At 50.7% G+C, this 25,309-nt stretch overlaps 1 protein-coding gene and 1 long non-coding RNA gene across 13 annotated transcripts in view; both read right to left on the minus strand.

Moving 5' to 3' along the window:
• The window catches only part of LDB2 (LIM domain binding 2), a 341,339-nt gene that overhangs the window by 226,579 nt on the left and 89,451 nt on the right, over positions 1-25,309 (minus strand). The window lies entirely within an intron of this gene.
• LOC118499086 lies at positions 18,526-23,348 on the minus strand. The gene is made up of 2 exons (XR_004901592.1): positions 18,779-23,348; positions 18,526-18,569 (listed from the first exon to the last, which is right to left on the minus strand). It is a non-coding gene; the product is annotated as an uncharacterized LOC118499086 (long non-coding RNA).

A 25,309-nucleotide genomic window follows, 5' to 3' on the forward strand; every position in this document is an offset into this window, starting at 1 on the left:
TGAAATAATCCAGAATCCTGGCTGTATCACCCGCTAGCTGAGACCTCAGGCAAGCTACTGAAGCTCTCTGTGGCTGTTTCATCGCGTGTAAAATGGACATAATAACGCCTCACCTTTCATGGTGAGGATTAAACTAGACAGACAATGCATGGGCCGGTGACTAGAAGAGAGTAAACACCCAGTCGAGGGCACTGTATTGAGCAGTGAGGGCAGTGTCAAGGCCGCTTGCTGTGGACGTTGACACGGAACAACAATGCCTCTTCAGTACAGCTCACGCACCTGACAGCCAGGTGGCTGGGGCCCGGGAGCCAGGGCCAGCACTTCTTTGCTCCGGAACTCTGGGCAAGTCACATGACCTCGGCTGCTTTCACTGGGAACGTGGGGACAACAACAATAGCTACTTTGTAGTGCTGTCGTGAGGGTTAAATGAACCGACACGCTACAGTGCTTAGCACAGTGCCTGGGACACAAAAAACACTGGTTCATTTCTATCCACCCTTATTGTTCTGGCCGTTGGGTGCAGAGGGCGTAAGAGACATGCAAGATAGAGTTTCGCTGTTCTGAAAAAATGTGTAATCCAATGAGCTGGTTTCCACAGCAGTGCCACTGACCCCGAGCTACAAGTCACAAACAAGGCGCCCTTCACTCTCCCCCTTAGGAGCTTGCAAACACCTGGAGCGCGGGATGGGCATTTTCCATGTCTCCGCATCCCTGGCGCCCCGCACAGGGCCTGTCTGGGAAAGAGCAAGAGTGTGCGAGACCCTCCAAAGGGTGTTTTCAGTGCAGCCCCGTGGAAGCAAAGCCTCCATTTACATGCCAGCCTCAGAGCCACAGTGGCATGTGGTTCGGGCTCATTTGCATCTGAGCATCTCTGCATCGGGCTATTCAGATCGCTGCCTTGTCAACCCGAGATCACAGCGTGCAGGGCAAAACAGGGCTCTGGGGACTCAGGCTTGCCTGCCACTCCAGTGTTTGGTCCTGCGGGGTTTTCACATGTCCCCTCCCATCTCTGTGGGAGGCAGGAAACTGGGCTGCAATTCTGAGCCTGGTACTTCTGTGCTGGGTGACCTTAAGCAAGTACAAATTGAAAAATCTTAAGAGGATGGCAAACGGATTTCAACCCAAGTGGCCTCTCGAATGGATTCGTAGTGGTTACCTAGAACTCTGCATTCATTCACACATGCAAAAAAATATTTACTGAGCATCTACTATGTGCTAGGACTCTTCTAAGTGCTAACAATAAAACAGTGAACAGAAGGGGCACAAATCCCTACCCTCACACGGCACATATACGAGTGGATGACAAACAATGACCAAGATCAGGAAGCAAAACGTGTCACTGACAGAGAGTGACAGGTGCACGGGAGAGCGACTATACAGCAGGAAACAGGACATAAAGTATGGGGGTGTGGGGAAGGGACAGTGGCATGTTACACAGGGTGATAGGGACAGCCTTGCTGGGAGTGTCTCTCTGGAGCAGGGTCTCTCGGCCTCAGCCACACTGGCACGTGCGAACGGACCGATAGTGCTCTGCTGGGAGAAGCTGCCCTGTGCCCTGGAGGGGGTCTCGCAGCCTCCCCGGCCCCTACCCACCAGCTGTCAGTAGGACCAAAGCTGCCTCCAGACATTGACGAATGTTCTCCAGAGTGAGCACCCCTGGTCTAGAGGAAGAACCCGGAGGATGGGAAAGAGGGAGCCACACAGAGATCTCAGAGGAGCCTGGACAGGCACGGGAGGCAGAGGGGTAGCCAAGGCTGGCCCCGGCCCCCACCCACAGGCAGCGTGCATCAAGCCAGTGTTCAGTACACCTGTCCTCTCAAGAGAGGGCTTGTTCCGGTGAGGTCAGAAAACAGCAAGCGCCCCAGCCTGGAGGCTGAAAGATCGTGATGCATCTGAGGCCCCAGAAGGAGGGCACGGAGCCAGTGCTAGGACCAGGAGTGAGTGGCGGAGGAGCCAGAGAGGAAGGCGCAGGACCTGGTCTCACAAGCCACAGAGCCCTCACGGAAGGGTCTTGGGCAGGGCAATGTCATGATCCACTTAGTGCCCTAGGTTCCAAGGACCTTCTGTGACAAGGCCAAGCACCTCCCACTCCCGAGGAGCTATGGGGCCTTGGGTGCATTCCTGCACCTTGGTTTTCTCAGCTAGGAAACTGGAGACAGAGACGACAACAGTAGCCACTTCACGGGTTTGTTGCGAGGCTCCGATGAAGCACTATGTGCATCACACTGGGAACAGTGCCGGGAACACGGCGCAGTCTTCGTGGGAACTTGTAGTCTTAGTGAGTGGCTCTCTTCTTAAACAAACATTTGCTAGTTGTTTGTTTTAAAGTATATAGTTGACGTACAACATAATAGTAGTTTCCAGTGTACGACAACATAGCGATTCAACATTTATATACCTTACAATGCGAAGGCCACAATAAATCTGGTAACCCTCTGTCACCATTCAAAGTGATTACATGGCTGACGGTTTCCTGCACATGCCATCCCCCTGCTCATGTACGACGGAAAGTGTGTACCTCTCACTCCCCTTCACCGTATCATCATCCCCTCACTGCCCCGCCCCTACCTCTGGCAACCATTCGTTGGTCCTCCGTATTCATTCATTTCTTCCCCATCCCTCGGAAGCTTCCCACTGCCCGGGAGGAACGCAGCGCTGGGTTAGCTTTCCCATCAGAGCTCCTGGTCCCTGCCCGGCCTCCCGCGCCCGCCCCCGCCCCCAGGGCAGCACTGCCTCTGTCCCCAGGGCCCTGCATCTCCGCCTCTACTGCACCACCTGGCCGCCAGCTCCTCCGCACTCCTGGGCTTTGTATCCTCTCTCAGGGGTCTTTACCAGGGGCAAATACTTCCACCTGAAAACCGATGTCAGAAGGTCTCCTGGCTTAGAGACATGAAGGTCTTACATTTGTATATGAACTGTCAGTCCTGTCTTGGGAATGTGTTCGAAAACAATCAACCATCACCGCTGAGGGTCATCGAACGACACCCCCACCCACCTAGTGACAATACACTACCTCCATATAAGACTATCATGTCTCTGCAATGCCTCTACCTGTGACACCTTTCTCTCCAGTTTGCGGTCAAGAGAATTTCTGCTAGCCAACACCGGCGGGAGCTTCCCTCTGCACCCCACCCGCCCCCCGGCCCCCACTGCCCACCTCTGGCAGCAGTAGCCCCGCCCCGCTAACTGGGGGCGTCAGAGCCTGCACCGGACTTGGTTCTACACGGTGTCCCTCCCCGCCCAAGTCAGTATCCTCGGGAGGGTGGGTGCATGCCCCGGAATGCCACCCCCAGCACCCATGTGATCCTGACACCAAGCCAGCGGCCTTAACAGCACAGAAGTTCCGCCTGTGAGGAAAGGCTCAGAGAGGGCGAACAATTTGCTGAAAGTTACCCAGGAGGCAAACAGCAAAATTATAAATTACGTAAGCATCTTCTAACTTCCAGTGGCTATACTTCTGTTTTGAATAAAAATGTCATTTGCCAAAAACTTTCTTTTTAAGTTTAGGCTCAAAATATGCAAATTTTGTATCTATATATCTATCTACCTATCTAGCTATAATAGACAGATGATATACAAAAACACCGCCTATATGTTCCTGAACGTATTGGGATTATTGCAATAGTGAGGTAATAGTAACAAAACAAATAACAATTATTGAACATTTTCTCTGGCCCAGGCTGTGCCTGAATACCTCACAAAACTTTCTCATTTAATTCTTGCGACATTCCCAGGAGATAGATAATACTGTTTACAATTCACAGATGAAGAAAGTAAGACTCGGAGAGGTCATGTAACTTCACCAAGGCCACTCCATTAGTCTGTGACAACGGCAAAACTCAAATACAAGCCATTGTGATGGTCAGTTCTATGTGTCAGGTGGGCTGGGCCAGCAGCGCCCAGATGTTTGGTGAACGTTACCGAGTGTCTGTGGGAGGGAGACGCTGGGTGAGTTTGGCGTGTAGATTGGTGGCCTGAGCAAAGGAGGCTGTGCCTCTCCCTTCAGGTGGGTGAGCTGCATCCAGACAGTGGGAGACCGGGACGGAACACTGGGACGGGACAAGGGGGCCGAGTGCGGGGGAACGCGGCCGGCCTGAGCTGGGCCCTCCGTCTCCCCCCGCCCTCGAACAGGAACCCACAGCACTGGCTCTCCCGGCTCCCGGGCCTTCGGACTTGGACTGGAGCTACTTAACCAGTCCACGGGGGTCTCCAGTTTGCCACATCACCCTTCAGATCTTGGGGCCTGTCAGCCTCTGTAACTGTGTGAGCCGCCTTATAACAAATCTCTTTATTATATATTCATATATCCCTATTGGTTCTGTTTCTCTGGAAAACCATGCCTAGGACAGGGGTGTCAGCCCAAGCCCTAGGATGTCACAATTCTCCGTATTAAGTACAAACAGAATTCTTTCACTCCAGCTGGAGAAGCAGCATGTTATCAACAGGACACTGCAAGGGACTCACTCAAACATTTTACTAGATGCACCTTGTTTTGTTCCAGCGTCTCCGAAGCAGCACTGTCCTCATACACTTAGAGTTTGGGAAATCACACTACAGTGGGGACAGAGAGATGGCTTTGGATTTCCAGGAGCTTGGCATTGCACCTCTGACGCATGGGTGACCTTGGCCGTGTCATTTTACCTTTCTGTGGAATTAGAATGTGGATCACTGACACCGATGTGCCCCAGGCCGCCATGAGGCTTAACCCAGACCAGATACTGATTATTTCTCATTGCATTCTCCCCCAAACCACAGACAAGGTAGCGAGCAAGGGCACCGCTGGCTACAGGAGCAGTGCACCACCCAGAACCGATACAGCTTCCATGTAATCCAGTTCTTGTCTAGTCATCTCAACCGAAGGCTAAAAATGGTGCTGCAGTAATAAAGGGAATTATAATACATGATGGTAGAAGCTTGGAGAGCAATTCCAGCACAGAAGCCAGTGATTGTACAGTGCAACAAATTAAAAACTCAAAAAAAAAAAAAAAACAACGGGGGGGGGGGAGGCGAGGAAACTGAAGACCACTCCAATCCCTCAAGAAACACTGTTTAATAAAGCAAACTCTCTTTTCCGTAGAATTCCAATCAAGGAGCGTTTGGGCCACACGGAGGCAATTAGAGGCATCTATGATTTAATGAAAACGCAAAAACCAAGGACAGACAACACTACTTCGTAACAAGAGGCCACATCTCATATCCCCGCCACCGAGGGCAGGACACGGAGTGGCAGAGAAGCGTGTCCCGGTGGCACACAGCTCAGACCACCAGAACGTGGCTCCCGCAAGCCAGGTCCGGCCTTGCCCTCCGCTAGCACGCACAGAAGAGGAAGCTGCCCAGGAAACAAAGGCCAGGCGTGAGCCACACCGGGGAGGGGAGGCAGCCTCCACAGCTGGCCACGCAGACCCACGATCTCACGAGAACAGGTGAGGTCTGGCGTCTCCTCTCTTCAGTGAAAACCCAGCCCCACTCCACACGCAGGATGTGAGCATCCTTGGGGCTCCCCCTTGCCGGCCGTAAACATCAAATGTGATTCTCATTGTAAACAACACTCCTCACCCCAGAAACACACCAGTCACCGTCTTCTGACCTGGAACTCTTCCGGCCTTGGACGCTGGAGAAGGCGACATGTTTGTCTCCTGACATTGACCCCTACCTCGCTTCCCCTGCGCCTCGCTCACCAGCTCTCCCTCTGCCCCACACACCCCGCGTTAACTCCTGCTTTCGAGGCTTGGTCGCCACTGTTTCCTCCTCCCGGAGGGCTTGTCCTCCGGATCTTCTAAGACTGGAATCCTCCTTACTATTTAGGCTGCAGTGGTATACTGAATCCTCAGCCCAAAGGGCACCTCCCAGAGAGCGGCCTTACCCAGCTCACTGAGGACACTCTGGCGAGCCCGCCCATTATTCCCTTTGATTTTCTCTGAGCGCTCACTGCCGTACCAAGGCTGCCTGCACGGAGAATGCCCCCGTGCACTCCGTGTGCTGGCTTACCCTGTCCCCGGCTCCAACCTCCCCTCCAGATAATAAGCCCTGGATGGAGAGCAGACACGTTGACCTTTTATTTGTTTACCGTGGCGCTCCCAACTCCTAGTGTAGTTCCTGGCACAGGAGAGGCCCTTAATAACATCAGTAGAATGAAACCATGAAAGGGTGGGCGGCTTGGGGTTCCTGAGTCTTTGGAAAAACCGCTTTAGCCAAGAAGGATTGGGTTTTATTCATTCATTCTTTTGACATCTGTTGTATGTCCCAGGAGCTGGGGATGCAGCGGTGAATTAAACCTGGGCCCCTGCCCACGAGAAGTCAGCGTGGAGGTGGAGAGGCCAAGAAGGACATGGCCCACGGCAGTGGGTGGGAGGTGAAGGACACGGCAGGTACACAGGAGAGGCTGGCACTCAACACCTGCCAACGCTACCTGGCCTGAGTATGGAGTTTGAGAGACCCTTGCGGTTAAAGAGGTGAGGGTATTCGTTTCCTGTGGCCGCTGTCACAAATTGCCACACAGTGGTGCCTTAAAACAACAGGCACTTATTCCCCCACAGTTCTGGGGTCTGAAGTCTGGAATCAAGGTGTCCTTAGGGTTGGTTCCTCCTGCAAACTGCGAGGAGGAATCTGCTCCTTGCTTCTCTCTTGGCTCCTGGGGGGTTGCCGACAACCCTTGACATCCCTTGACTTGTAGCTGCGTCCTCCAACCACGGGGCATTCTCTCCAGCTGCGTCTGTCTCTGTCTCCACCTTCTCTTTTCAGGAAGACACAGAACAATGGATTTGAACCCACCCTAACCCAGTATGACCTTCACTAACGACATCTGCAAAGACCCTATTTCCAAATAAGGTCCCATTCTAAGATTCCGGGCTTTTAAGGCAGGAGGGTGGTAGGGTCGGGTGAGTGGGGGACACACTCCTCAAGTCAGTAAAGCTGGTTACACCTTAGTCTTTGATTCTGGAAAACGCATTTATTTTCAGGAGCACCCGTCGTGTGATGGGTTTGGTATGACAGCACCTCACTCCCCACCGAACCCAGGGATTTGCCAAAGCGCGAGGTGTGCGCCACGTACTTCTTTACCCCGATCCCGCCCATGTCACCGGAGGGAAGGGAAGGAAAGCAGGCCAGTGACCGGCTGCTGGCTGTACTCAGGGCCTGTGCCTTCTCCCCTCTGAGCTCCCCAAACTGCGGGTCCCATCTCCCCCACTTCAATGTCACTGTCTCACGCGCAGACTGACCCGGTTCTGCCGAGGCAGCCGCGCAGGCAGCGTCTCCCCCTGGAAGACACCCCTCAGGAAGACTCACTCGGAGAAGCCGCGAGACCACCACACATCGCAGCTCCTCTGCGCGGCCCGGGAAGCCCTGGCCTCGCCCCTCTGCTGCCCATCCTTGCTCTGTAGCTGGTGCCTGACCTACTGCTGCCTCGTCCCATTCCATCCTCCCCGGGGCATCTCCCACGTCCTAGTCTCAGGTCCCCAAAGATAATGGGGAACCAAGGTTCCTGAAGCCCAAATACAAGGCCATCGTCATGGATGCCGCTGACTGGGTCCCTCAACGGAGAGGATCTCAACCACATCCAGGTGACACTGAACGGAAGCCCAGAGACATCCCGGTGGCCCCATAAATAAGACAGGGCTTGGTGGGGAGATGACAGACATGGGAACCAAGCCTCCTGGAGGCCAGACCCAAGCTCCAGTTTCGGCCGGACACTGCGCTGCAGATCAACAGCTCACCCTTCCTGGTGGCCGTCTCCTGACTGGTGTCAGTCCCTCCCCGAGGGGGTTGAACGGAGATTTAATAATAATGCACGTAACGCTGTTCGAGACACATGGAATGTGCTTAAGAAATGAGTTTTGAGCTGCACGAAGAAAACTGAAATCCCCAAATAGAGCTAATACAGTTGTGAGAGAGGGAGAGAGCATACATTGGATTTGCTCGTGCGTTTATTGTCCGCCTGCTGCTCCAGGCCCTCTGCTGCATGAGGGGGCCGGCAGAGCCCATCCTGCTCCGTCTCAGAGCCTGGCAGAGGGCAATGCACGCAGTAACATTTGTCAAGAGGATAAATGAGTAACAAATATCCCATTACAGCAAGTGGAGACACTGCCATGTTTTCATTATTTTAGCGGTTAAAAAAAGAAAGAAAGAAAGAGGATTGTGCACTTTGGAGAAGAAAACGAAAGAAGTCAAAATAATTTCAAATTTCACGTCTGCTAGTGGGATTATCATGGCAAGTTAAAGAGGGCAGGAACCTTGTACAGAATCTAGAATAAACATGCAAATGGGGCCTGAAATTTCTGGACATCCCTGGCCATTGCCTTCACCACTGCAGCTGAAAGGACGCTTAGGGGGTGATGGAGCAATTGGCTTATGCTCTACACCCATTTCTCCTGACTACTCAGCACGAGGGCTGATTCACCACCCGAGTATCCTAAATATTAGTTTCTCTCTTTTTTTATTTTTTTAAAGATTTTATTTATTTATTTTTAGAGAGGGAAGGGAGGGAGAAAGAGAGAGAGAGAGAAACATCAATGTATGGTTGCTGGGGATCGTGGCCTGCAACCCAGGCATGTGCCCTGACTGGGAATCGAACCTGTGATGCTTTGGTTTGCAGCCCGCACTCAATCCACCAAGCTACACCAGCCAGGGCCAGTTTCTCTCTTTTTTTAAAAAGTGGCCTTCAGATCATCGAAGACACAGCCATGGCCCCCTGGCCCCTCCTCTTCCCCACGCTAGTTATCCCCGTGCCTTCCAACTCTCTTCTCAGAGGACAGGACTTCCTGCCCTCTCATCACCCAAGGCGGTTGCACAGCGGAAGTCAATGAGACCTTTAACTTGCCACCCGGTCTCCTTTCGACGTGTGTCACAGTGCCCGTGAAAGAAGACGGGCAGATACACCCAGGCCACCCGTGCTCAGAAAGTACGTTCAGAGTCCCACAAAGCCAGAGAAGCTTTCAGAGGACTCATCTGCTTTAAGAAAGTCAGACTCTTAAATGAGAGTGATTTCAAGAAGATCGGCCAGCCTGCAGTGGGCTTAGACAGGGGAAGGAAACCGCATGACCGCTGCTCGTCTGAGCCGTGGTGAGAACGCCTGCCGGCGGCAGCACAAGTTCAAATCCCCAGGCCACCAGGCCAAGTCCCGTGGAGAGCCTCTCCCCTCCAGCGCAGCAGCCCCCCAGCAGCCGGAAGCCAGACTACCTCACTGGCTCCATCCCACTTCCCTGAAAAACGGAACACAAAAAAGAAATGAAGTGAGCTTTGTGGAAACTGTGTATGTGTCCTAAAATTTCCCTCCTCTGAGTTACGGGGAAACGACACGATTGGGATGAAGGAACTTTGGCCTGGGAAGCCAGTTCAGTATGTCTAATTTTCAAAGTGCAAGGTCACTTAGACACGGGCTGGTTCGAGCACCCTAGTTTTACATCCAAGGACGATGAAACCCAGGCCGCCTCCACTGTGTATTTGCCCGTGCGATCCTGAGCCAGTCGCTCAGACTTGCTGGCCTCAATTCATAATCTGTAAAATGAAGAGGATGGTAATATTACCCACCCTTAAACAGACGTGATGGCTAAATTAAATGGGGTAATTCACGTAATGTGCCTGACGGGGAGACAATACTCCATAATGGCTACTTATTATTACTTTCCATGCAACCAATAGTAATGGGGTTTCTGCTAGGTCACACATTGCTCCGGGTCATGAGGATACAGCGAGAAATGGCATCAACACTGACCTTGTTCTCCAGCAGGCTTCCGGGGAGACAGACACTCACACACATGCTCACAGGCACCCTTGACTGCGGATGGAGAACTGCGGGTGCTTACGGTCACACGCTAGGGGCTGGGAGACCTGGGGCCAGGACGCAAGGTCACCCAGCTTAGAGACGTTGCATTCTCATGGGTGCTGTTGTCATTCGCCCCCTGCTTCCTCACCCGTACCGTGAAGGAGGTGGGTGGGATACAAGGGCAGGTGTCATTAGGAGAGTCCCCTCTCACCCCTAGGAAAAGGACCCGGGCTTGCAGGAAGTCTCTGCTTGGGAAGTGTTTAGTGCCCACTCGGGCAGGCCGGCGGGAGAACAGGGGAAGGCACGGGCGTGCTCAGAGGCAGAGCTGGACGCGCAGCGCCTAGAAAACGCCCGCCCTGACAGTCCCAGAAACATGGCTGCATAAAAAATGGTCTTATTTCTCTACCTGGGGATGGAAGAAATCAACAGGCGAAACCCACAACAATGTCAAAGAGGCCAGAGCCCGAACACATACTTCCTCACCATCATCCAATCACAAATCGCCGATGGCTCCCACTACAATGGGTGTGAAACCACTTTTTTTTTTTAAAAGAATCATTGCCTTTAGAGCCTCGCAGTGGGAAACGTTGCATTAGGAGGATCACTAGCAGACAGGGATATTCTTAAGGCCTTGTTTTGGGGGCCAATGCTCACGACAATGATGACTTAGGATCTGCCTTTTACTCGCCACTCGACGTTGGATGTTATCAGTACCATGAATGCTACATTGCCTCCACTACAGGACTAGTAATTTGGCTTGCGAGTTAAACAAGATAATTAATGACAGTGATGTCAATGAAAAATAGTGATAATAGTTATTGTTACCTGAACACTTTTTACATGTGCCACGTACCAATGCTAAATACTTCACACACGTGCCATTTGCACCCATCAGCAATATCGTGGGACAAGCACTCTCTTGTCCCATCGCACAGATGAAAGCATTGAGGCTTGCCCTGGCTGGCGTAGCTCAGTGGATTGAGTGCAGGCTGTGAACCAAAGTGTCGCAGGTTCGATTCCCAGTCAGGGCACATGTCTGGGTTGCAGGCCGTGACCCCCAGCAACCGCACATTGATGTTTCTCTCTCTTTCTCCTTCCCTTCCCTCTCTAAAAATAAATAAATAACATCTTAAAAAAAAAAGGCACTGAGGCTTGGCGACACAGGCACCTCACCCACACGGGCATGCTCTTGCAACCCACTGCCGTTTTGCTGATTTGTCCTACTCCCTGGGCCTCCGTTTGCGGACCTGCAACATTATGTGGTTACGCAACAGATAAAAATGACGTGTAAAAGCCCCCACGATGCCCCCTTCGAGACTTCCAGACCACCAGCCAGTGTTTACAGGAAGACAGGAAGTTCCCTGTCTTCTCTATCGTCCAGTCTCAGAGGCTGGTCCCACGCCTGACGGTCTGTGTCAGTGACCTTGGGCGTCCCTTCTCCCTTCCAACCTCCGATTGTCCCTTTTCCCTCCCATCACGAGCAATGGCTCAGAACGCCACAGTCACCGCACAGGCAGAGCTTGCCCAAGGCTGCGTCAACCAGGAAGGCTGTGCATTGCCTGAAGCCGCATCCGATCCTCCTCCACACTGGTCAACCATTGACAAAACGTCCTACCCAGAAGAATAAAGTTCAAGTGCCTCCATGTTCCATTCAAGGCTGCCTGGGGTCTCATGTTAGCCTGCCATTGGTAGTCCATCAATCTCTTTCTTTCTGAGTTCTCCTAACAGTTCTACCCGGGACCTATTACATACCCCTGTTCTCCTGTACCTGTTTTCATTCTCCTAAAGAAGTGGCAGAAAGCACCCGTCTAGTAGCACGACAGTAGTTAAAGCTCAGGACCTGGCTCTGTATGAGGGCCCCTAAAATTCGTGTTGAAACCCAACGCCCACAGTGGTAGTAGCATCAGGAGGTGGAGTCACTGGACATTATCAGGTCATGGAGGTGGAGCTCTCATAAATGAAATCGGTGCCCCTTCAGAAGAGACCCCCTTAGGTCCCTAGCCCCTTTCTTCCTTCTGCCACGTGGGGTCACAGTGAGGAGACGGCATTCCGCAGCTGGGGGAGCGCCCTCCCCGGAACCTGACCATGCCGGGAACTGATCTGAAACTTCCGGCCCCCAGGACTGCGAGAAATAAACTTCTGTTGTTTCTCAGCCACACAGTGCATGAGATTTTGTTAGCAGCCCAAAGGGACTAAGAGAATGGGCATTGCTTTATAATCAAGAAGAAGAGTTATTTTTCCATTGTTCTTCATGGCATGGGAAGATGCTTATGATACAGTAGTGAACAAAAGAAGCATACTACTAAATTACACACACAGACGCATAGGTCAGTTGAATGATCTAGTATGGTAAAAGTACACTTGTTTATTAAAAAGCTTGGAAGAAATCACAGGTGACCCAAAGGAAATGCCTGCTGGCGTGATACACACGGAGCCACCGAGTCCCGAAGACCCCAGGCCACGGTCACCCGGGTGCTCCGGAGCAGCTGGGGTGGAAGAAAGCACCCAACGACTCCATCCTTTCCCAACCACTTCCTAGGTGGGTCCCAGTTTCGCCGCAGGCCAGTCGGGAACAGGAGAGGTCCAGGTCCGCTCCAGGGAGAAGAACCGCCCCCCCCCCCCCGCCCCGTGCTCTGCTGAGATACCCAAGGGCTCTGCAGTGAGAAAGGACACATCGCTGCAACCACCCATTCTGGCCAAACACGAGGCGCCAGCACCCCATACGATGGCTCCCACGGCAGGCCGCCGCTGCAACGGGCAAAAGCAGAGGAAACAGTGTTCCGGAACGTTCTTGGGACAGGAAGGCCTGCTCGAGCATGGGAAGTGGTCCCTGGGAAATGCGTGATGGATAGACAGGGCCGCGTGGAGAGCACGCGGGCTGGCTGGTCTCAAGCTCACACTTACCACAGGTTGCTCCCTCCCCCTCGCCCCACACGCCCACACCAGAGGAGAGAAGGGCCTAGCGCCTGCATTTCTCAGAAAAGTCCACTTTTCGGGGTCTGTTCCTGGAATCTCATTAGGCATTTCTGCTTATCCAGAAAGGTTACAAAACTCTTATGACCCCCAAACCAGCTTCATTTTTCTCCTCAAGTTGGGAATGCAAAACCCCAGGGACTCTCTCCAGAATGAATTATGCAGAGGATGCGATAAAATGAGATTCCACCTGCTGCTCAGGGACTCGCCTTGGAGAGATGTAATCAGATATTCATTTCCTGATATTAACAACCACTAAGACGGAGCTCTGATTTCTGGAACAAATACCTTAAGAAGAAAGTTTGAACATACACGTTTTAATTGAATTTCTTCCCAGCCAGAATGCAACTGACCCAATCCGGCATCCATCACGATCCACAGGCTTCCGTGGCTCGTGTAAGCCGGCTGATCTACTAGTAGGACTTGTCTAAGTTCTTAACCCTTGTATCCACCACTCACGTTTCCAGGGAGACTCATCAGCAGAGCTGGCAAATGCCGGCCTCGGCGTCACAACCCACCACAAAACTCTGAGCATCTGCTCTTTTACATGCTTATTTGTTCATTGTCTCTCTTGCCCCACCCGGAATGCGAGCCAAAGAAGGCAGGCGTTTATGGGTTGTGCTCACCGCCGTAGCCCCGCAGCGCCTGGCACTCAGTGTCCCAACACATATTTGCTGACTGTTACAGGGGACAGACTATGCCCGAGGTACGTCACTGCGGCATGAGGATTGGTTTGAGCTGGAGACAACCGAGAAGAAGCAGATCAGAAAGAGCTCTCTGCTCGCCCCGTTTGCCTAAAAGCAAGCGTACCTTTGTAAAAGAGGCCCCCGCACCACCGGGAAGGGCAGACATTACCACCAGAGACAACTCGAGACCCCGTGACCCCAGCGATGACACCAAAGAAATCTGCAGGACAACTTTGCTCACTCGCTCTTAGCTTCCATTAGTTCCTTAAATATTGACCTTTCCGCAATGTGCCACTCCTTGAAATTCAAGGTCCTTTTCCTTTGTCTTGTCACTGCTCTACAGGTTTTTGTCCGTTTGTTAAAATGCTGCGTAAGCCCAAGTCCTAACCACCCCTTTGAGGTACTCAGCACCGAATGTTCCCTGTGTGCGTGCATGACAAGCGTGTCAACAAACCTCTCTTTGCTGTCCTCCTGTAAGCCCGTTTTTCTCCGTCTCAAGTGTGGGCCCCAGCCAGGAAACCTAGGATGGGTAGAAGGAAAAGATGTGTCTCCTCCCTCCTCCTCCTCCTTCTACTACGAGTCTCTCGTGAACTCAGAAACGGAAGCCTGGGGTTGCACATAGGCCCCACTAGGAACAAGGAGATTTTTAGTCTCCTTGGCTGGGTGGCCACAGGAACACACAGGCGCACAGAGGAATCACGGCAGCATATTCTAAGGGCCAAGTGGTTGGAGTGGACACGACGGGCTGAGGCAGAGGGACCATCTATCAGGACGTGGGAAGTTCTTTTGTTTGTTTGTTTGTTTGTTTGTTTTTAGAGAGGGAAGGGGGGGAGATAGAGAGAGAGAGAAACATCAATGTGCGGTTGCTGGGGGTCATGGCCTGCAACCCAGGCATGTACCCTGGCTGAGAATCAAACCTGCGACACTTTGGTTCGCAGCCCGAGCTCAATCCACTGAGCTACGCCAGCCAGGGCGGGAAGTTCTCATGTTGCTCTCCCGCCTCCCTGTGTGCCGACCTGAGACTAGGAACGGGGAACTCCTCAAAGGGAGGAGCCCTGCTGTCCTTGGGAAGCACTCAGTTCTCACCGGAGACCAGAGGCCTCCCCTCCCCACCCCAAACTGGACCCCGAGACCTGCGAATTCTACGCGGACTCCGCGGGGACTCCGTGCCCGAGTCCCTCACAAACGCACCCTACATGGGTAGGGAGATGCCCTGCACACTGTCTTCTCTCAGATGCACCGCCTCAGAGCTGAGCTGTCTTCAGGCCTGGGGGAGGGAGGGGACCCATGGCTGATATCTAAATCAAGTAACAGCCCTGGCTGGCGTAGCTCAGTGGATTGAGCGCGGGCTGCAAACCAAAGCATGGCAGGTTCAATTCCCAGTCAGGGCACATGCCTGGGTTGCAGGCCACGGCCCCAGTGGAGGCCACGTGAGAGGCAACCACACATTGATGTTTCTCTCCCTCTTTCTCCCTCCCTTCCCCTCTCTAAAAATAAATAAATAAAATTTTAAAAAAGTAAATAAAGTAACAAAATAGAAATGAAAGTCTTCCCTGAAAAAAAAGTTGAAATCCTATTTTTAAGGTTGCTATAGGGGACAGAGGAAGTACCAGGTGCTGAAGAGGCCTTTATTCATTTCTTCTCTCTTTTCTTCAAAAAAATGTGTAACAAACAGTTACCCTAAGTCAGGGAGTATGATAAGGGTCGGGGCACCCACAGGAAACGATAAAGACAGAGCCCCGCCTCCAAAACTGTGTAGCCGACAGAGAGAACACACAATGATAAATGGGGAATAAGAACAGGGTACAACATGACTTACTATGAACCAAGCATCAGGTGCTATGGCGGCAAAGCACGGGCAAACCTGCGTCCAACCCCCAGCTCTGCCGCCTGGAAGGCCCGTGGCACTGACAAGGCACTTCCTCCTGTGGAGCCTTGACCTGCTGCTCCAACAGCAGGACCCACGCTGCTGCTCTGCAGCATCGCTCTGAGGACCAACACACCCCACGTACAAAGGGCTTGCCGGAGCGCACGGCCCGCTGCCGGCGCTCGCCGTGCTGTGGATCTTGTCATCGCAAAGGGTGGTGTCAGGATGCGTGTTCAGATCTGTGTCCCACTGCTCAGGCTTGAATGGTACTAAAGCTCAGGGCATGTGTGTGTCACCGTCTTCCCGGGTGCGCAGATGTTCTGCCCACCGTGTCTGAGATGTGTCCCCTGTGCAGTGGTGAAGGAGGGGCATCACCACCCACATACTGCATGGTATCTGGCTTCAGGTAAGTTCCAAGAGTGTCCTCCACTGCTGTTCACCTATGGCAAGACTGGCTAAGGAGCTGTGTATCATCATCCGACGAGTGTGACACCTCAGGACGCCGAGGGACAGCTGCAGAGAGACTCCAGGGGTGGCGATGGGGAGAGGGAAGGGGGTGCGCTATGTGATCTGTTGTACATCAGGTTCCCCCAGCTCAGGCAACCCACATAAACAAAATCCGAGTCAAAAGAAAGTGCTTATTTATTATGCTAATTCCTCAAATGCTGACACTTCCTGTCCCTGGGAGACCTATAAGGTGGGGTCTATTGGTATATCCAACCAGAAACCAGGAGAAACCAAGGGGCACCTAGACTTGTCTTCCCAAAACTATAGGACCCTCAGAACACTCACCCCCAAAAGAGACACCCTGGACCAGCTTCCTCTCTGCTGGAATTCTACACTCAGCATAGTGCCTGGCACAATAGCAGAAGCTAGAATGAAGGAACAAACAAATGAATGGATGAATGAATGAATGAATGAATGAACGAACAAATGGACGACAAATAAAGGGTATAAATAGCTTGGGATTTGGAACCATCTTTGGGTCGAACAGCACCAACAGTGGATCCTGGGTAGGGCGGCTGTTACCTTGCCATGTCTAGCAGCAAAGGGGCGCCACTGCCCCATTAACTCTTTCTGGGCCAACCTAGTGGGGAAGGGGGCAGCCCTGAAGCACAGCCATTACGCCAACAGCAGGGGGTCCCCAAAGCCTCCAGACCGGATTTCATTTTGGAATGCACCATACGATTTTTTTTCTGCTGCTCCAGCAGCAGCAGCAACAGCGGCAGTAGCAGATTTACTCTCCTAATTATGTTTGGCTTTGGTTAAATTAGTTTGCATTCCCTGTGCACACACTGGGTGGGGGAGGGGAGCAGGCAGGGGAAGGCAGGGGCCTGAGAACATGCGGAGAGGTGGAGAGAGTCTGCTCTGAGGATGATGCGCGCAGAACAATCCATCAAAGCATCAGGCAGATGGAACTACTGCCCAGTGGCCCAGGGACCCCAAAGGGATGGAGAAAGTGGCGTTCTGCCTGGATCCTCTATTCATTCCTTCCTTCCTTCATTCACACCACAGATATTTATTGAGTGTTCCTGATGAGCTGGACATTGAACTAGGAGGCGGAGGAAACGGCAGGGAATTAGACAAGTAAATGCTCCCTGATCTCATAAGCTAGCGTTCCGGAAGCGCAGTGAGACAAGCAACAAGCAAAGAGACAAGCAAAACTCTCAGAGGCTACGAGATCCATGTAACAGAGTCAAGGGAAGGGGCTTGTCCAGGGGAAGTTCATTACTGCATGTTCACGGGGAATGGTAGCCTCAGGCAGCAGTAACCAAAACCACACAACAACCATTCATTCCCTTACTCAGTGCTTGTTATATTCCAGACACGTGGCAAACGCCTCGTTTCATTGTCACCAAACCGCTATGAACTGGGCTCAGCGGTCCCCACTGAGAGTTTTAGTTATCCACCCGAGGACAGGTAGCAGCTGACCTCAAGTGCAATGTTGCCTCTTATGCCTCTTTCAAAGTTCTACCGTCAGTAACAGTGACCAGGGAGTATAGCACCCACTAAATACATACGAACATGGAGTCCATAAAACGACTTCAGTGTCGGATCTCCTGGCGGCATTTTACAGAGACCAGGGAGCGAGACCCGTGTCACCAGCAGGGTAAAACCGTTAAGGAGTGAAGGCGGGACTCACACTCACTTCTGTGTAACTGCTTAGTCATGTGGCCTCCCCAGACACAATGCAAAGCCATCTCACTGAACCAATACTTTTTCCTTGATAACCAGGCAGAAAAAGTTCCAGACGTCAGAATGCCCTGGAGTCGCAATGCGTGGGCTCTCTGGATGGGAGCACGGGACGTGTTGGTCCTCTGAGCTGTCCGGTTCCTGGTAACTCAGAGCTAAACTTAGCACGCTTGCAAAGTCACTCTGGAGAAGGAGCCAGTGGAAGAAAAAATGCCTGGAACCCAAAGCAACGGGGTGACTACCGAAGAGCCAGCCTCTTGTTCAATTGCGGTGCCCTCCGCGGGGACACAAAGAGCCAACACAGGTCTCCTATAGGCCTTCACCCCAGCCTGTTCTTAGCATCTTTTCTGCTCTGTAGATTTCTATTTCCTCTGTCAGCCCAACTGCCCGGCTCCAGGAATCTATTTACATAACCACCTGTCATTATCATGTGCCGGGCTCCCCTCTCCCTGGACAGCCATGCCAACATCCCCCTGCCCCACTGCCACAGTCAGGGGCATTTCAGAATTTCCATGATAAAACCTGGGCTTTGTGCTTTACCGTATTGCCTGATTTCCACATCTGTGGTGAAGGCAAATCTGAAAGGAGGATTGTCAAATCAGGGTTTAAAAAAAAAAAAACACAAAAAAAACCCACAAAGTGCCATTACAAATAGAAGCAGCCGCTTCTGATTCATAAACACTGTAATCTTCCCCAGGCCTTAGATACTTTTGACAACATCCAGATGAGAACCAATTTAATTTGAAAGATAGCTAATCAAGTAATTTGTTGTAGCACCTCGCTCGTTCCTGCCGTTGCGAAGGGGGTTGGGAGCTGCACCGGGGAAAAAGCAACCCTGTATGGAAGATTTCCGAAGGACCCTTCAGCTGTCGCGGAGTGTTTGCCTGACTCGGCAAAAAAATAGTAACTTCCAGATTTCATCTCGCCAGCCAACCAGCGCGTGTCAGCGGGTCGCGTGGAGTGTGGTACACACGGGTGAGGACATGCAGCTCCCAACATGTGTATGTGCAGTATTTATACTCTCTTCAATGTACTCCTTCTTTTAGAGACTTGAATAGATGAATTCTAAAACTGGGTAAGAGTTAACAACCTCAATCTTTTTTTTAAGATTTTATTTATTTATTTTTAGAGAGGGAAAGGGGGGAGAAAGAGAGAGAGAGAGAGAGAAACATCAATGTGCGGTTGCTGGGGGTCATGGCCTGCAACACAGGCATGTGCCCTGACTGGGAATCGAACCTGGGACACCTTGGTTCCCAGCCCGCACTCAATCCACTGAGCTACACCAGCCAGGGCAACAACCTCAATCTTGATTCTGAAATGTTCTTACGTTCCCCACACCTTAACACAGACACACTTGCTGGGAAATAAAGTGGGTGTGGGTCTGGGAATTTTACCTATTTTGAAACGATTATAGAAACCCTGAGATTTTCATCCACTAAAATTTTACTGGGCAATTACTGCAAGACAGAAATACAAGCTACCCTTGGAGCTCACATTCCAGTAAGAACAACGGGACAGCCCACTTCCTTGTAGTTAGCAAATATTTACATCCCTACTATGTGCCAGGCCCTGTCCTAAGTGCTTCACAAATATTTAATCTTCTTAACGACGCTATGACAGAGGTGTATTTTATTCTTTAAATTTGATCTGCCTTGACTCTTCCCCCATGAGAGTCTACTTCTCTCTACCATGTAGGAAAGAAATATGCTTCCCAGCACACAGGGAAATTCTTGAAGACCTAGTTCGCATTCTGAGGCAGAGGAAGAGTGTCGGGGAGCTGAAACCTGCTCCTGGTCTCCCAAGTCTCGTCGCCAGGACCAATTACCTAATTACTTCTTCCAGTGTTCTCATTCCATTTCAGAAGATGCATTGTGATTCCGGGGAAAGGACTGAGCCCGCAGACTCTGCGCTGCCAACCTGGGCAGAGGAACGTGGACACCTGGCACTCCTCCCAGCCATCCACGGCAATGACCCTGCCCTTGACCCCGGCGACCTCCGCACTCAAAACAGCTCTCTGCTCAGTGACTGGCAGGCAAGCACTATGAAAACTCTTGTTAAAGAGTCCCAATAGGAGGGAGGAGGGCAAGTTCAGGTACATTCTATGAATGCACTGTGAATGTGTTGTCTACTGGCTGTGGGAGACACAAGCATGGGTTCGGGGGTTATTTCTGATGTAACCCCCAGTTCCGCCCATACTCGCTGTGTGACATTGTGCACACCGCCTAACTTCTCTGACCCGCAGCCTTATAGAAAGTCCACTTCACAGATGATTATAAAAACTAGACAAAATTAAATTATGTGAAACAATATTAATATAACGGCCCATCACGGTCCCTTCATAAATGATGGGTCCCTCCTCACTCCCTCCTCCTTCCATGTAGGTTCACCTATTCTGCCTTTCCAGTAAGAGTAACCTAATAAATAACAGGTAAAGGGTTAAAAAGAACAGACCCTCCCCACCCTGCAGTCCTGGGAGGGGTATATTGTTCCTACTGTATAGGTTTGTCGGGCGGGGCTGGTTCCCGCCTCAGACACCTATTCCGTCCCCCTTTGCTGCTTCCGAAAGCAGCTCCCATTGATTTTCTCACGTGTGTGCAAGGCAGGAGAACAATTCCCTCGGTGCAGGAGGGGGAGGTCCTGATGTTCCCGCCCCAGATGACAAGCCTTCCTCGTGCCCCACAGGAAAGCAGCCGAGCCCCAAAGGAACCGCACCCCCCTCGACCAAAGAGCATTGAAACAGGACTTCGTGTTATGCAAGTGGAGGTTGGAGGTGGCCATTTCCCTTGTACGGCTCAAACATGTCTTTCCCCGACAAGGAAGAAGCATCATTCTTACATGTGCTCAATAACACCTATCGGTTTCCTTCAGCTGACAACAAAGGGGAGCGGCTGAAAACTGGCGTACGTGTTTCTTTGCTGCCCACTTCCTGGCCCTTGCAGGTTAGGAGATTACACGCAGCCCCTGCCTCCCGGGGCAAGAGCAGTATCAAAGAGCATCCTTGAACCAGGGCAGGGCGATCCTGGTGACTTCAGAGCCTCAGTTCTGAAATCTCTGGCTTCTGTGGGCTTACTTCAAATCCTCAGCATTCCTTCAGGTGCTTAATTATACTTAGGAGGTGGAATTCCATTTGAAGTCCCAGCCATCAAGCCATCAGCTCCCGGGGTTGTCACTGTAAGCTTCTTATTTCTAATTACTTGGGTCTTTACCAAAGATGTAGTTTTATTCAAGTTAAAGGGACTTTTTGTCTTGTAAGCAGTCATTTGTACACACAAAAAGAAGAGTGTTTTGTTCATGGAAATAAACACACCTGAATAGATCGCAATCCTTCATGTACATAATTCACAAATTATTACCAAAGGATTTGTAATTATTCTTATTAGTAACTTCTTTGTGCAGTCAAGTCACTCTGCAGGGCAGAACATAACATGTTTTGGAGCGGGACTATGCAGAGCACCAGTCTGAATGTGGCATGGTGAGAATCTGAACCATGGTACATGGTGAGATTCTGAACCATGGTACATGGTGAGAATCACCATGCTGTAGTGAGGATCTGAACTATGGAGTGGTGAGAACCACCACGCAGGCTAGAGATTGATTGAGGGTGCCAGAACCCAGTAGAACAGGCAGGCCATATACCCATTTTACAGATATCGAAGCTGAGGTCTTCAACTCTTCCTAAGATCACCAGAGCGATTAAAGTACTGGTCTAGGACCTGCTCCCCGTTCCCAGCTCAATCAGCAAAATCTTAGATTTAACACCTATAGGCCATGCAGCGGCAATGCCTTCCAGTAAGCATTACCATATTCAAAATGCATCTGCATACTTCCAGAAGAAGGGTCTTAGCAAAGGGGAGAAGCAGTCCTCTCTCTTGCCAGAAGAAGGCCCTTTTGGAATCCACTAAAGACCATGCAGCCAAGAGCCAACAGCCCAAATATACGGCCTCTGCTGGGGTAGGCAGTGTGGGGCTGACACCTTGGGGAACAGCAGGAATGGTTTGGCTTTAAGCCTGCTGCAATGGCTGGTTGTCACTGTACATCCCAAAGGCACTTGGGTTGGCAGAAGGTGGGAGCCAGGAGGCGCTCACTGCAGAAGGAGGTGTGACAATCTCCCCTGCAGCTCCTCCAAAGCCGTCTCTTCGCCTTCAGTTTGCCCAACATATCTCTGTGAAAAGTGCACATCTCATATTCTTACAACCTCCTTAATGCCCCTCTGCATGTCCCACCCTCCTTGCCTTCAAGATGTTGGCTAGGGTTTCAGGATTCTGAAGCAGATGTCCTGGGCTGGAGTTGTGGCTTTGCTATGAGGCTGTGTGTCACTGGGTCTGTTACCTAACTTCTCTGTGCTTCAGTTGTGGCATTGGTCAAACGCAAATAATTGAAGTAGCTAACTAACTGGGTTCATAACATCGACAGTTATTGAGGGCATAGGAAGAGCCTGAACGCATACTAAGTGTTCAATAATGTTGGCTCTAACCAGGGCGACCCTTCTGAATAGTCAACCATTCTTTACTTAAGAGAAACGGTGCCATTTCATATGGTTCAGCCTGTTATTAAAGCCTCACGGAGTCCTTGTCTTTTCTTCTCTTGATTTAACTCAAGCCTCACCTCTCCTGCAAGTGCTCCATGCTGCCCAGTCTGAGTTCATCCCTTCGTTCATTCCTGCGTTCGCTTATTCAGCAGCACGGTGTGGAGCACCACGACCAAGGGTGGAGCCCTGGGAAGGAACAGTGAGCCAAATTGCCCTGGTCCTTCCCTCAAAGAGATTACGTCCAGACAGAGAAGACAGTCAACTGAGGACTGCCAGCAGTGGACTAAGAGCCTCTCTACGCCAGTAGAGGGCACTATGAAAAGATACTTGAAAACAGGATCGTGAGGAAGAGCAGGAGTTAAGGACAGGAAAATCTTGGAACAAGAAACCTTTATTCTAAACCTGCAGAAGCGTAGGGATTGGTCAGATAAAGAAAAGCAGAAAGACTGTTCCGTGAACATCTGGACCTTTCTGGGAAGGTGCAAGAGTGAGAGGGAGTCTGGGAAAAAGGAGGATGTTGGGTGTGGCTACCGAAAGAGGGAGGCTGTGGTGAGGGGCCACAAGTAGCAGAGACTCCATCACAAAAGTCACTGAGCGAAGTCCGGGCAAGACGGAAGGTGGCACTCACTCTCAGGGTCATACAGGCACAAGACTGCCCTGGAGAGCGAGCGCCACCTTAACACCTGCCCCAGGCACCTTGCTCACCTGCGCTAGTCCTGTCCCTGTTGGGCTTGGTCCTGAGGCCAACAGGAAGCTCCTGAAGGGATGTTAAAACAAGGAGACACCTCCCTAGCAGCGTTTGAGATTCTCACTTTGGCTCAGCTTGACTCACCGACTAGAGGGAAGCAAGGGAAGGGTTGAAAGCTGTGGCAGTTACTCAGGCAGTGGGGGCCCTCCCATGGGACCCAGAGCCTGCTGGCTTTCCCCCTAGCACATCACTATATAATAAAGGAGTCCGACCACTCCTTTATTTGTCTACTTTCCACTGGACTCTGAGTCCCTGGAGAATAGGGACCTAGAAGTCTATCCTACCACCCTAACCTCTAGGTCAGTACTGTACTTATTATAGAAATAGATAGTCAGTAAGTAGTAGTTATAATTATAATCATCACTATTATTACTATTGTTATTAATACCTGTTGAAATCCAGACACACAAATGGCATTGCTATACTACCAGGGGGTAAGTGGATTCCATGGAAGACTAATGTCCAGAGAAAGGTTAAGCAATGTTTGGGCATTTGAGGGGAGGCCTATATTCAAAGAAGTCTGGGAAACACTTGATTAAAAACATTCAATGGGGCTACCCTACATGCATCTATTTCCCAGCTCTCCCTGCAGAGAGGACCTGACCGCGGTCTGACACCCCAGGAGCAGTGCGCACACCCGTTACCCCGATCCTCTGATAGAAGGAACCAGGGCTCCTTGCAAAGATGATGAACTCTGAAGCTGGGGCAGCAAATACATCAGATGAGCCTGCGTACCCTGTACCGTCGGGAAGCAGGGAAGCGCACACACACACAGGTGCCAACTGAAAGCGCTTCTGATGAGCAATGGTGGGGCAGTTTGAATAAAAGGATTAAACAACACCGTTCTGTAGTAACTCTGGATGGTGCCAGGTGGGTGCTGGAAATACCAGGGCGAACACTTCATAAAGTATAGGATTGTCTAACCACTATGCCCCACATTTGAAACTAATATAAAATAATATTGAACATAAACTGTAATTGAAACAAAAAATCTGAGGACACTGCAGTATATTTTAGACATTAAACTTACAGTGACTTCCAATACTGTTAATGATCCAACCCCTCTTAAACTTTATTGAGGCAATTAAAATGGAATATTACTCAATAAAATGAATAGTAATTATGAAAAAAAAGGAAAATAAAATAGTATTGGATTACAACCCAAAGTGTAAGACAAATATCCATGAATCCATTCTGACATAAATGAACGGTTGGACAAAGAAGTGGGAGAGAAGAGACGAGTCTGCCGTGCAGAAGGATTACAGATAATTTATGTGGATAAACTCCTACAAAAGGCGGAATTTAACTTTCCATCACTTAGGCATGGGCTGAATATGGTCCAGAAAGAGGTGAAAGAGTAATGTTATGGGGGAGAAACCTGATCAATCAATGTCACTCCAGCCAGGTGATGGAGCTCAACACCATCACTAGTAAACCACGCTGTTAACCTGTACCATCGATGCGAGGCAACAAGAACGCCACTCCACATCTGTGGTCTTTCTCCCCAAAAGCACTAGCGCCAGTCTACTATGAGAAAAACAATAGACGTACCAAAATCGAGGGGTATTCTGCCAAATACCTGACCAGCACTCCTCAAAACTGTCAAGGTAACTCAACACAAGAGACATCTAACAGACTGTCCCGGCCCAGAGAAGCCCAAGCAGACACGGTGACTCGAGCTAATGTGGAATCTTGGCTGGAAGCCTGGGAATGTCACAGAGAAACTGAAGCAATCTGGACAAAGCATGGACCCCGGCTAACGATAATGCATTAAGATTGGATCGCCAGAGGTGATAATGCATCACTAACATAAGAACTTAACAACTGGGGAGATGCCGCAGAGTACACGGGAATTTTCTGGACTATCTTTGACACTTTACCGTATATCTAAAAGTATCCTAAAAACAGTTTAAGTCTGTTTAAAAAAATTAAATCCGTGTCTTTATTCTCTGACTTCTCAGATGCGCTAATATGCCGAGATAAGTTATGGATTTTTCCAAACCAACACGACTAAGGAACTGAATAGCTGCTACATTCGCTTGGACCCCAGTGTTCTGTAGAACAGTTAGGAACAATAACAACCAAACATGTTTAGAGAGGTTCTGAACATAGTGATTAGCAGTGTAGTCCCATGAGCCACACTGCCTGTTCATGTAATCATAGCAGCACTTAAAAGCTATACAGTCTTAGGCAATTTAATATAATTGTACCTCTGCTTCCTTAGCTGTAAAATGGGATTCATGTTACCTCTCCCACAGGGTGATTGTGAGAACTCAGTGTGTTGATTCAGATGGTTGTGTGGTCAGTACACAGTCAATGGCTCAAGATGATCCCTTCATTGTGACTTCTCAAGGGCTTTCTATACGGCATTTCTCTACAGAGCAAATATTACTATACAAGGTAGTAAGCAGCTCCCTTATTTCTCTCTTGGAGAGAAACAGAAGAGTTAAGTAACTCTTCTGACAGTTCTCACAGCTAGAGAACTACAGGACCAGGCTCCTCAGGGAGAAAGTTCAAGGCCGGGAGAAAGCTCTAGGCGGAGAGATGCAATAGG

Source organism: Phyllostomus discolor, chromosome 1 (genome assembly GCF_004126475.2).
Source record: "Phyllostomus discolor isolate MPI-MPIP mPhyDis1 chromosome 1, mPhyDis1.pri.v3, whole genome shotgun sequence".
In the NCBI taxonomy this organism is placed as follows: Eukaryota; Metazoa; Chordata; class Mammalia; order Chiroptera; family Phyllostomidae; genus Phyllostomus; species Phyllostomus discolor.